We start from the raw sequence: 9,004 nt of genomic DNA, 5'->3' as shown, positions 1-9,004 counted from the left end.
CTTTCTTATATGATTTTCAATTTGTTTGCCCATTTATTTCTCTTTTCGTTTCATAACTTCTTTACTCACTCTTTCTCACAAAGTTAATACTCTTTCTTTAAACACTATCTTTACATATTCTAAACACTATCTTTACTTCTCCCAAAATTAATACTCTTTCTTAACTTCTCAAATGAAATACTCTTTCTTTTCTTAAAGTGAATATTCTATCTTTTCTTCTCCCCCTTTATATATTCTAAAGTGAATATTCTATCTTTTCTTCTCTTCTCCTTTATATACTCTTTCCTTATCTTCTCCCCCTTTTTGTTATCATCAAAAACATATATATGGGAAAAGATGCAATTAAGAACAAACTTCAGACTTCATTGATCACAATAGGAACATTTTCATACATTAATGCCCAAAATAAAGATAAGTACAATGTTCCTCAATCAAGATTTAAAGATATAAGGGAAAAGCAAGATACATATGAGAAGAAGCAAGATACATATGAGAACTAGATTTCTAGCCTAGGCTCTAAACATAGATGCTAAGATCAGCCTAGGGGGAATCTAATGGCTGGGATCTAGTCCTCATCCTCCTAGCATACGTGGCGAGGGGAGGTCGAGCCTGGTGAGACTGTGTCTGGCGTGGAGCACGACGAGCGGGATGACTCTGTGCCGATATTTCTGACTCAGCAGCCTGTGGCACAGATGGTCCATGTGTCTCTCTCTCTCCCCGGAGTGCTCCTATCTGCTGCCTCAGATCACTGATCTCAGCAGACATGACATCCAACCGGGCGTCCAATCGGCTCGTGAGCCCGTCAGTAATAGTCCTCGCCTGAGCTGACATGAGCTCAGTCATCCTGCTCCAGAAGTCATCCGTATCTGTCGGAGGAGCGGATGACGATGGTCCAGCCTCTGAGGGTACAGTAGGATGATCCATAGGCTCCTCATCCTCATCCTCTGGTGCATCTCCCTCTGGTGCCTCACCCTGAATGCCTGCACCTGTGTGAATCCACTGCCCGTTCACTTTCTCATATCCCATGCGTATAAGTGTCCGTGCAGTGTACGTGTCAGTGTGATGCAGACTATTGGATGCCTCCTCCTCGAGAGATAAACCGTGCTGTCTAAATATCAAAGTGAGTATCATACCATAAGGTAGTGATACCCTGTTGCTGCACATTACCTTCCTCATCTGTCTCAATATCATAGCCGGAAGATTTAGGGGAGTCCCTCGAATCATACACTCCATCACTGCTAGATCTCGCTCAGTGATGAGATCGAATCTCCCGGTCTTTGGAAACAAAATCCTATTGATCATATTGAGCAGTAATCTCATTTCAGCGAAAAGAGAACTAGCTATTACCTTCGTGGAGAAATCGAAGTTCTCATTTTCCATGATCAGTTGTAGAGCTCTCATTTTGTTTTCTGGCCTTTCCGGAGTGGCTCCTATGCAGGGTAGATGAAGTAGCTCACTCAAGCTCTCCTCGGATACTCGGATTCGAACCCCTCTAACATCTGAAATAAGTCCTCCCATACCAGTCTTGAGGAAGGCGTAGAACTCTTGGACCAACCCGGGGTAAATCACCACATCAAGGGAGCAAAGATACTCCCAACCTTGTCTTTGGATCCATTCCCAAATTCGAAATCCTTCTTGGTTGAAAAACTCCGAATGAATCATTCTCCCGGTAGTAACCGGCCTCCCCGCAAATCTTGCAAGGATCACTGAGGGGGAAGGAGGAGGAGGGGCCTCCGCACGTGCCTCACGTCGTGGAGACACGGGAGAAGGCTCGGTAGGACGCCTTTCCTCTTGTTGGACTCGGGTCACTCTTCCGGATCTCTTGGCTACGGCTCGTTTGGGTCCCATTTCTCCAAGATCTTTAGGAACTCTACTGTTTGGAGGAGTTTAGTGGAGATTGGAGAGTGGGGGCTAGACTTTTCGGAAGGAGACAAAGGGCAAACAGTGCCCTAGATGAGCTCTCGGGCCCCCTTATAACAGTGGGGTCCCGACGTTGGGTCGACTCAAGAATTTTCTTGGGTCGACTCAACGTAGGGTCGACCCATGTTCTGGGTTGGGTCGACCCAAGTGCAGAAATTTTGTTTTCTCTCCCTTTTTGCTTCTAAAAAGTTTTCCTTGCTTCCAATCCTTATAACCTCTTTATGGAACAATGATACATGAGTAAGGAATCTATAGATAACAAATTTGACTCATGTTTCATGGGATTTTTGAAGTTAGAGGAATGTATCATGACACTACTAGCTCCCTTTCATATTCATTCAATAAAAGGATCACATATACCTAATTCCCTCCTGAGCATACAGAATCTATCTTCACTCAATGGTTTTGTAAATATGTCGGCCAATTATTTTTCTGTGCATATATGCTCAATGCATACGTTTCCATTTTGCACATGATCCCTAATAAAATGGTACCTTATTTCTATGTGTTTGGCCTTAGAGTGCTGAACTGGATTTTTAGTGAGATTGATAGCACTCGTATTATCACATTTAATAGGAATATTATCTAGTTTAACTCCATAGTCCTCTAATTGTTGCTTGAGCCATAATACTTGGGCACAACAACTACCAGCAGCTATGTATTCAGCTTCAGCTGTGGATAGTGCCACTGAGTTCTGCTTTTTACTAAACCATGATACTAAGTTATTTCCTAGGAATTGACATGTCCCACTTGTGCTCTTTCTATCTAATTTGCATCCGGCAAAATCTGCATCTGAATATGCAAGCAAATCTAGACAGGAGTCTCTCGAGTACCATAATCCAATGGTGGTAGTTCTTCTTAAATATCTAAGGATTCTCTTAACTGCACTTAAATGTGACTCCTTAGGATCCGATTGGTATCTAGCACATATCCCTACACTAAATACAATGTCGGGTCTACTAGCAGTAAGATAGAGCAAGGATCCAATTAGTCCTCTATAGAGCTTAATATCCACACTTTTTCCTTTTTCATCCTTGTCTAGCTTACTAGTGGGATTCATTGGAGTGCCAATTCCCTTATGATTTTCATTCCCAAACTTCTTCAGTATTTCCTTTGTATACTTAGTTTGATGAATGAAAATGCCTTCTTTGGTTTGTTTGATTTGTAATCCTAAAAAGAAACTTAGTTCTCCCATTAAACTCATCTCAAATTCTCCATGCATTAAATCAGCAAATTCTTTGCACAGAGTGTCGTTAGTGGCACCAAAGATTATGTCATCTACATATATTTGTACCACTAGTAGATTTTTGTCCTTTCTTTTGAGAAATAGAGTTTTATCTACATTTTCTCTACAAAAATCATTATCAATCAGAAATTTACTTAGTCTATCATACCAAGCCCTAGGTGCTTGCTTTAATCCATATAATGCCTTATGTAATTTAAACACATGATTTGGCAATTCATGATTTTCAAATCCTGGAGGTTGTTCTACATATACTTCCTCCTCAATAATACCATTTAAGAATGCACTCTTCACATCCATTTGATATAATTTAAAATCCATAAAACATGCAAATGCTAGAAGTAATCTAATAGCTTCTAATCTAGCTACAGGAGCAAATGTCTCATCATAATCTATTCCTTCTTCCTGATTGTATCCTTTAGCTACGAGTCTGGCCTTATTTCTTATAACTACTCCATTTTCATCTAGTTTATTTCTAAATACCCATTTTGTTCCAATTACTGAATTATGCTTTGGTATTTCAGTTAATGTCCATACATTACTTCTTTTAAATTGATTTAATTCCTCTTGCATGGCATTTATCCAGTTAGTATCTTTTTCAGCTTCTTCATAAGTTTTAGGTTCTAATTGTGAAACGAAAGCAAGATAATCATTTAAATTTCTAAGAGAAGATCGAGTTCTTACCCCTTAAGATGGATCACCAATAATTAAGTCTTTAGGATGTCCATGTGCATACCTCCATTCTTTTGGCACGTCTTGGGGTTGTGGTGGCACGCAATCATCTCCCTTATCTTGATTTGGTACGTCATCAATTTTTAACTTCTCAAAATCGATAATTCCTGTATCATCATCAATAGAGTTTTCTTTCCTAGCAGACTCACTATCAGACTCATCAAATATAATATTGACCGACTCTTCCACTACTAAGGTTCTTTTGTTGAATACTCTGTATGCCTTGCTAGATGTGGAGTATCCTAAGAAGATACCTTCATCTGACTTGGCATCAAATTTACTTAAGTCCTCCTTGCCGTTATTTAAGATAAAACATCTACATCCAAACACTTTAAAATATTTTGCAGTGGGTTTCTTATTCTTCCAAAGTTCATAAGGAGTTTTCTTAGTTATAGGTCGTATTAAAACTCGATTTAGAATATGGCAAGAAGTGTTTATAGCTTCAGCCCAAAAGTACTTTGGAAGATTTGACTCGCACAACATTGTGCGTGCCATTTCTGCCAATGTCCTATTTTTCCTTTCAACAACCCCATTTTGTTGAGGCGTTCTAGGTGCTGAAAATTGATGTGATATTCCATTTTTAGTGCAAAATTCCTCGAAGTGTTGATTTTCAAATTCCGTGCCATGATCACTTCGAATTGCTACCAATGTGAGTTTCTTTTCATTTATGATTTTATTGTATAGTTTCAAAAATTCTGAAAATGCTTCATTCTTATGTGCCAAAAATGAAACCCATGTATACCTTGAAAAATCATTCACAATGACTAGTCCATATTTCTTTCCTCCTAGACTTGTAGTTCTAGTAGGTCCAAATAAGTCCATATGTATGAGTTCAAATGGTCTAGTTGTTGATACTACATTTTTCGATTTAAAAGATGATCTAGTTTGTTTTCCTAATGAACATGGTCCACATATTTTGTCCTTTTCAAAAATCAATTTTGGCACATCCTTTATTAATTCCTTCTTAACTAGTTTTGATATTAATTCCATACTAGCATGTCCTAGTCTTCGATGCCAAAGCCAACTAGTTTCATTCTTCTTTTCTTCATTAGTAATTAAGCATAAACCATTTTTCTTGCCTAATTCATGAAGATCTACTAAGTAAATATTTCTTTGCCTTTGTCCTACAAGTACAATGCTATTATCTTTAGGATTTGTGATTATACATACAGATGCTTCAAATGTAACTTTAAATCCTTTATCACAAAATTGACTTATACTAAGAAGATTATGTTTCAAACCTTTAACTAACAAAACATTTTCTATAAAAACAGATGGAGCAATGAAAATTTTACCCTTTCCAATGATATGGCCTTTACCATTGTCTCCATAGGTAACTACTCCACCTTTCTTTGGTTCCAAAGTGACAAATTGATCTTCGTCACCGGTCATGTGTCTTGAACAGCCACTATCTAGATACCATCGTTTTTCCATTTTATCAGCTGTAAGACATACTTGCAATCAAGATCAAGAAGAAACTTTAGGTACCCAAACTAAGTTGGGTCCTTTAGGGTTAGTACTCCATGTTCCTTTTGGAACCCAAACTTTCTTGAATTTATTCTTTTGATTATTACTTGATTTGTTTTGACTAGACTTTCTAAAGTTACATTCATATGCTCTATGTCCTATCTTATTGCAACAATAACAAGTAACATTTTCATTTTTAGCTTTTACAAAGATATTCTTTAAGAATTTTTGTTTTGTATTTGTTTTATAACCTAAACCAGCCTTATTATATACAGCTCTTTGACTATCAAGTATCATATTCAATTTGGTAGAACTAAGAGTAAATTTATCTACCAAAGATTTATACTTTTCAGCATCTTCTTTTAACTTAATATTTTCAGCAATTAGATTCTTGGTTTCATTTTCAAGTTTCCTACTTAACGTTTCATAGTTATTAGACAGTTTTATTTTATCTTTAATGAGAGATTGATTTTCTTCTTTTAGAGCTTTATTTTTATTAATTACTTTCTTATGTTCTTCCATGAGTTCTAAAAATGCATCATGTAATTCATCAACAGTAAAATCACAGTCAAGTTCAGAATCTACCTCATCGTCATTGGCCATATGACATATTTGGGCCGTGTCTTGATGATCTTCATCCTCTGAACTTGATTCCTCACTCTCACTCCAATCAGCCATAAAATTCTTCTTTTTCAATTTTCTTGCCATCCACTTCAAATCTGGGCAATCTATCTTATAATGCCCGGGTTTGTTACACTCATAGCAAATGGGAGTTTCTTTCTCCCTTTCTTTGTCCTTACCCTTTTCTTTGCTTGAGTTACCTTTAGAGAAGGGCTTCTTTTTATGGAATCTATTCTTACCTCTCATGAATTTTCTGAATTTCCTGCCAAGTACTGCCATCCCTTCCTCATCAATATCTTCATCATCATCTGAATCTTCTGATTCAGATTGTTGTCTAGGGGTGGTAGTCTTTAGGGCTATAGGCTTTCTTCTCTTGACCTCATCTTCTGAATTTTGCCTCATAGTCAACTCATGGGTCATGAGTGACCCTAGAAGCTCCTCTAGCTGTAGTGTATTGAGGTCCTTTGCTTCTTGTATGGCGGTTACCTTGGCCTCCCAATTCCTTGGTAGAGACCTGAGAATTTTTCGCACCAAATCAGAATTAGAATAAGATTTTCCTAAGCTTTTAAGCCCATTTATAATATCAGTAAAACGAGTAAATATATCAGTTATGGACTCGGTAGAATCCATTTTAAACAATTCATACTTATGTACTAATATGTTTATCTTTGATTCCTTGACTTGATTGGTCCCTTCATGCATGTGTGACCTCAAGTCTATCCCAAATTTCTTTGGCGGTGGAGCAAGTGGATATTCTATTGAATTCATTTGCATCTAAAGAGCAATAAAGTATATTTATAGCTTTTGCATTTAATTGTGCTAGTCTTCTATCATTTTCATTCCAATCCATTTCTGGTTTGGGTATGATAGTGCCTTCTATATTGAGTGTGGGTGTGTGAGGTCCTCTAGTGATTATTTGCCATAATTCATAATCTGAAGCTTGAATGAATATCCTCATTCTAGCTTTCCAGTATGCATAGTTTGTGCCATTAAATAGAGGTGGTCTATTCGTGGATTGCCCCTCACTCATTGTACCTCCCACTTGGGTTGCCATGATCTTTAACTCTTGATTGTTAGATCAATGAGCACTATTAGAGCACCTTGCTCTGATACCACTTGTTGCCCAAGGTGACAATCCAAGAGGGGGGGGTGAATTGGTTTCTTCTAAATTTTAGTGCTTTTAAAAACTTTCGTAATTAAGTGCGGTGGATGCTTTCTTAGGTTATTTGAGTGAGTTAAGTTAATACAAGAATAGAAGATAAAGCAAGGGAAAATGAAAGCACAAACACAATGCAAACACACCAATATATAGTGGTTCGGTGCTCTCCTTAGCACCTACGTCCACTCCCCAAGCGTACCCTTGGGAATTCACTATAATCTCACGGATTACAGTTGGATTGTTTTCCGGGCTCACAATTCAAAAACCTTGTTGGTTTTACGGGCTCACCAACGAACCTATACAACTTTGGTTTTCCGGGTTCACCAAAAACCTTGTTGGTTTTGCGGGCTCACCAACGAACCTATACAACATTGGTTTTCCGGGTTTACCAAAAACCTTTATTGGTTTTGCGGGCTTACCAACGAACCTTTATAAAGTATTTAAAATAAATGAAAAGAAAAGATTTAAACTCCTAAATGAGCATATAAAGCAATATGAACTACAAAGAAGAGTTAGAAAGAAATTATCGCTTTGAAGTCGCTTTGCTCTTCTTTGTCAAGGAAGCTTCACTCTTCAAGGGGGGAAGGAGCTCTTGATGCCTCTTTGAATGTGCTCAATCCCTTTCTTTGATTCTTGAATGAAGCTCTTGATGAAGGAGATTATGGCTCTTTTGTTTTCTTGTGTTTTCTTTGATATCCCACTCAAAAGTTGTTTCCTCTGATGAATAGTGCCCCTTTAAATAGTTTTCAACCTTCCTTGGACAAGCCCCATTCGTCAGATTTGAAAAACTAGCCGTTACATACCTTGGGAAGGACAGAAAGTACATCTGCAGAACTAGCCGTTACTGTTCAGCCCGTGTTTGGGTCGGCTCAACCTGTCCTTGGGTCGACCCAACTTTGCCTTGGGTCGACTCAACCATTTCTTGGGTCGACCCTCTCAGTAACCACAGAAACCTCAATTTCAGCCTTTCTTCCCATGGGTCGACCCAACCATTCTTTGGGTCGACTCGAAGTTCACTTGGGTCGACTCAAATTCTTCTTGGGTCGACCCTCTCAGTAATTCCAGAGAACCGTTTTCTGTCTGTCTTTCTGTCTTGCCCTTTGGGTCGACCCTCTCAGAGTTTGGGTCGACTCAAGCTTGGGTCGACTCAACCACTGTGTGGGTCGACCCTCTCAGTGAATCCAGAGAGCATTCTTCCTTTGCGTTTTGAGGTTCTTTGGAGGTTGGGTCGACTCATGCTTACCTTGGGTCGACCCAACTCACTGTTCATTTGTGCTGTTTTTGCAGGAGTGTGCCAGATGATTCCTAGATGTGCCGGGGTCGACCCAATCAACCTATGGGTCGACTCAATCCACACTTTGCTGCATTCTCAAGGTTAGATTCATCCAAATGAACAAGACCTGATTACGCCCAAAGAATAACGCGGCTATCGCAGTATATATTGGGGTGTCGATTCCACAGGGAGAAGGTAGGAACACTAAAAGGAACTACAAAACTAAAAAGAAATATCAAAGCAGTAAAATGTGATGTGAATGTTTAAAAGTAAATTGACAATTAGATTGTAGTAGTGAAAAGATGTGACCAGAATTAATGGCAGCAAAGCATCGGGAATTCCTCACTTGAATCAGGTAATTCCATTCATATTTGATCCATTGGATAACTCAATTAGAGATCATAGCACCAGATTCTCTAATTGGAGGATATAGCATTACAATCAAAATATTTAGTGATAATTCTAGAAAATCATTCTCCTCTTTTAAAACCAAGGATTGTTATCCTTTTAGACTCAGATTCAAAGACAAAAATATACCCAATGGCAATATTTCAGCAAAAAATCACACTAACTGGATAAACAATCAAAT

Source organism: Phoenix dactylifera, chromosome 15, assembly GCF_051530095.1.
Source record: "Phoenix dactylifera cultivar Ajwa chromosome 15, Ajwa_hap1_PhDact_Kaust_v1.1, whole genome shotgun sequence".
Lineage (NCBI taxonomy): Eukaryota > Viridiplantae > Streptophyta > Magnoliopsida > Arecales > Arecaceae > Phoenix > Phoenix dactylifera.
Note: the sequence above shows the minus strand (reverse complement) of the source record.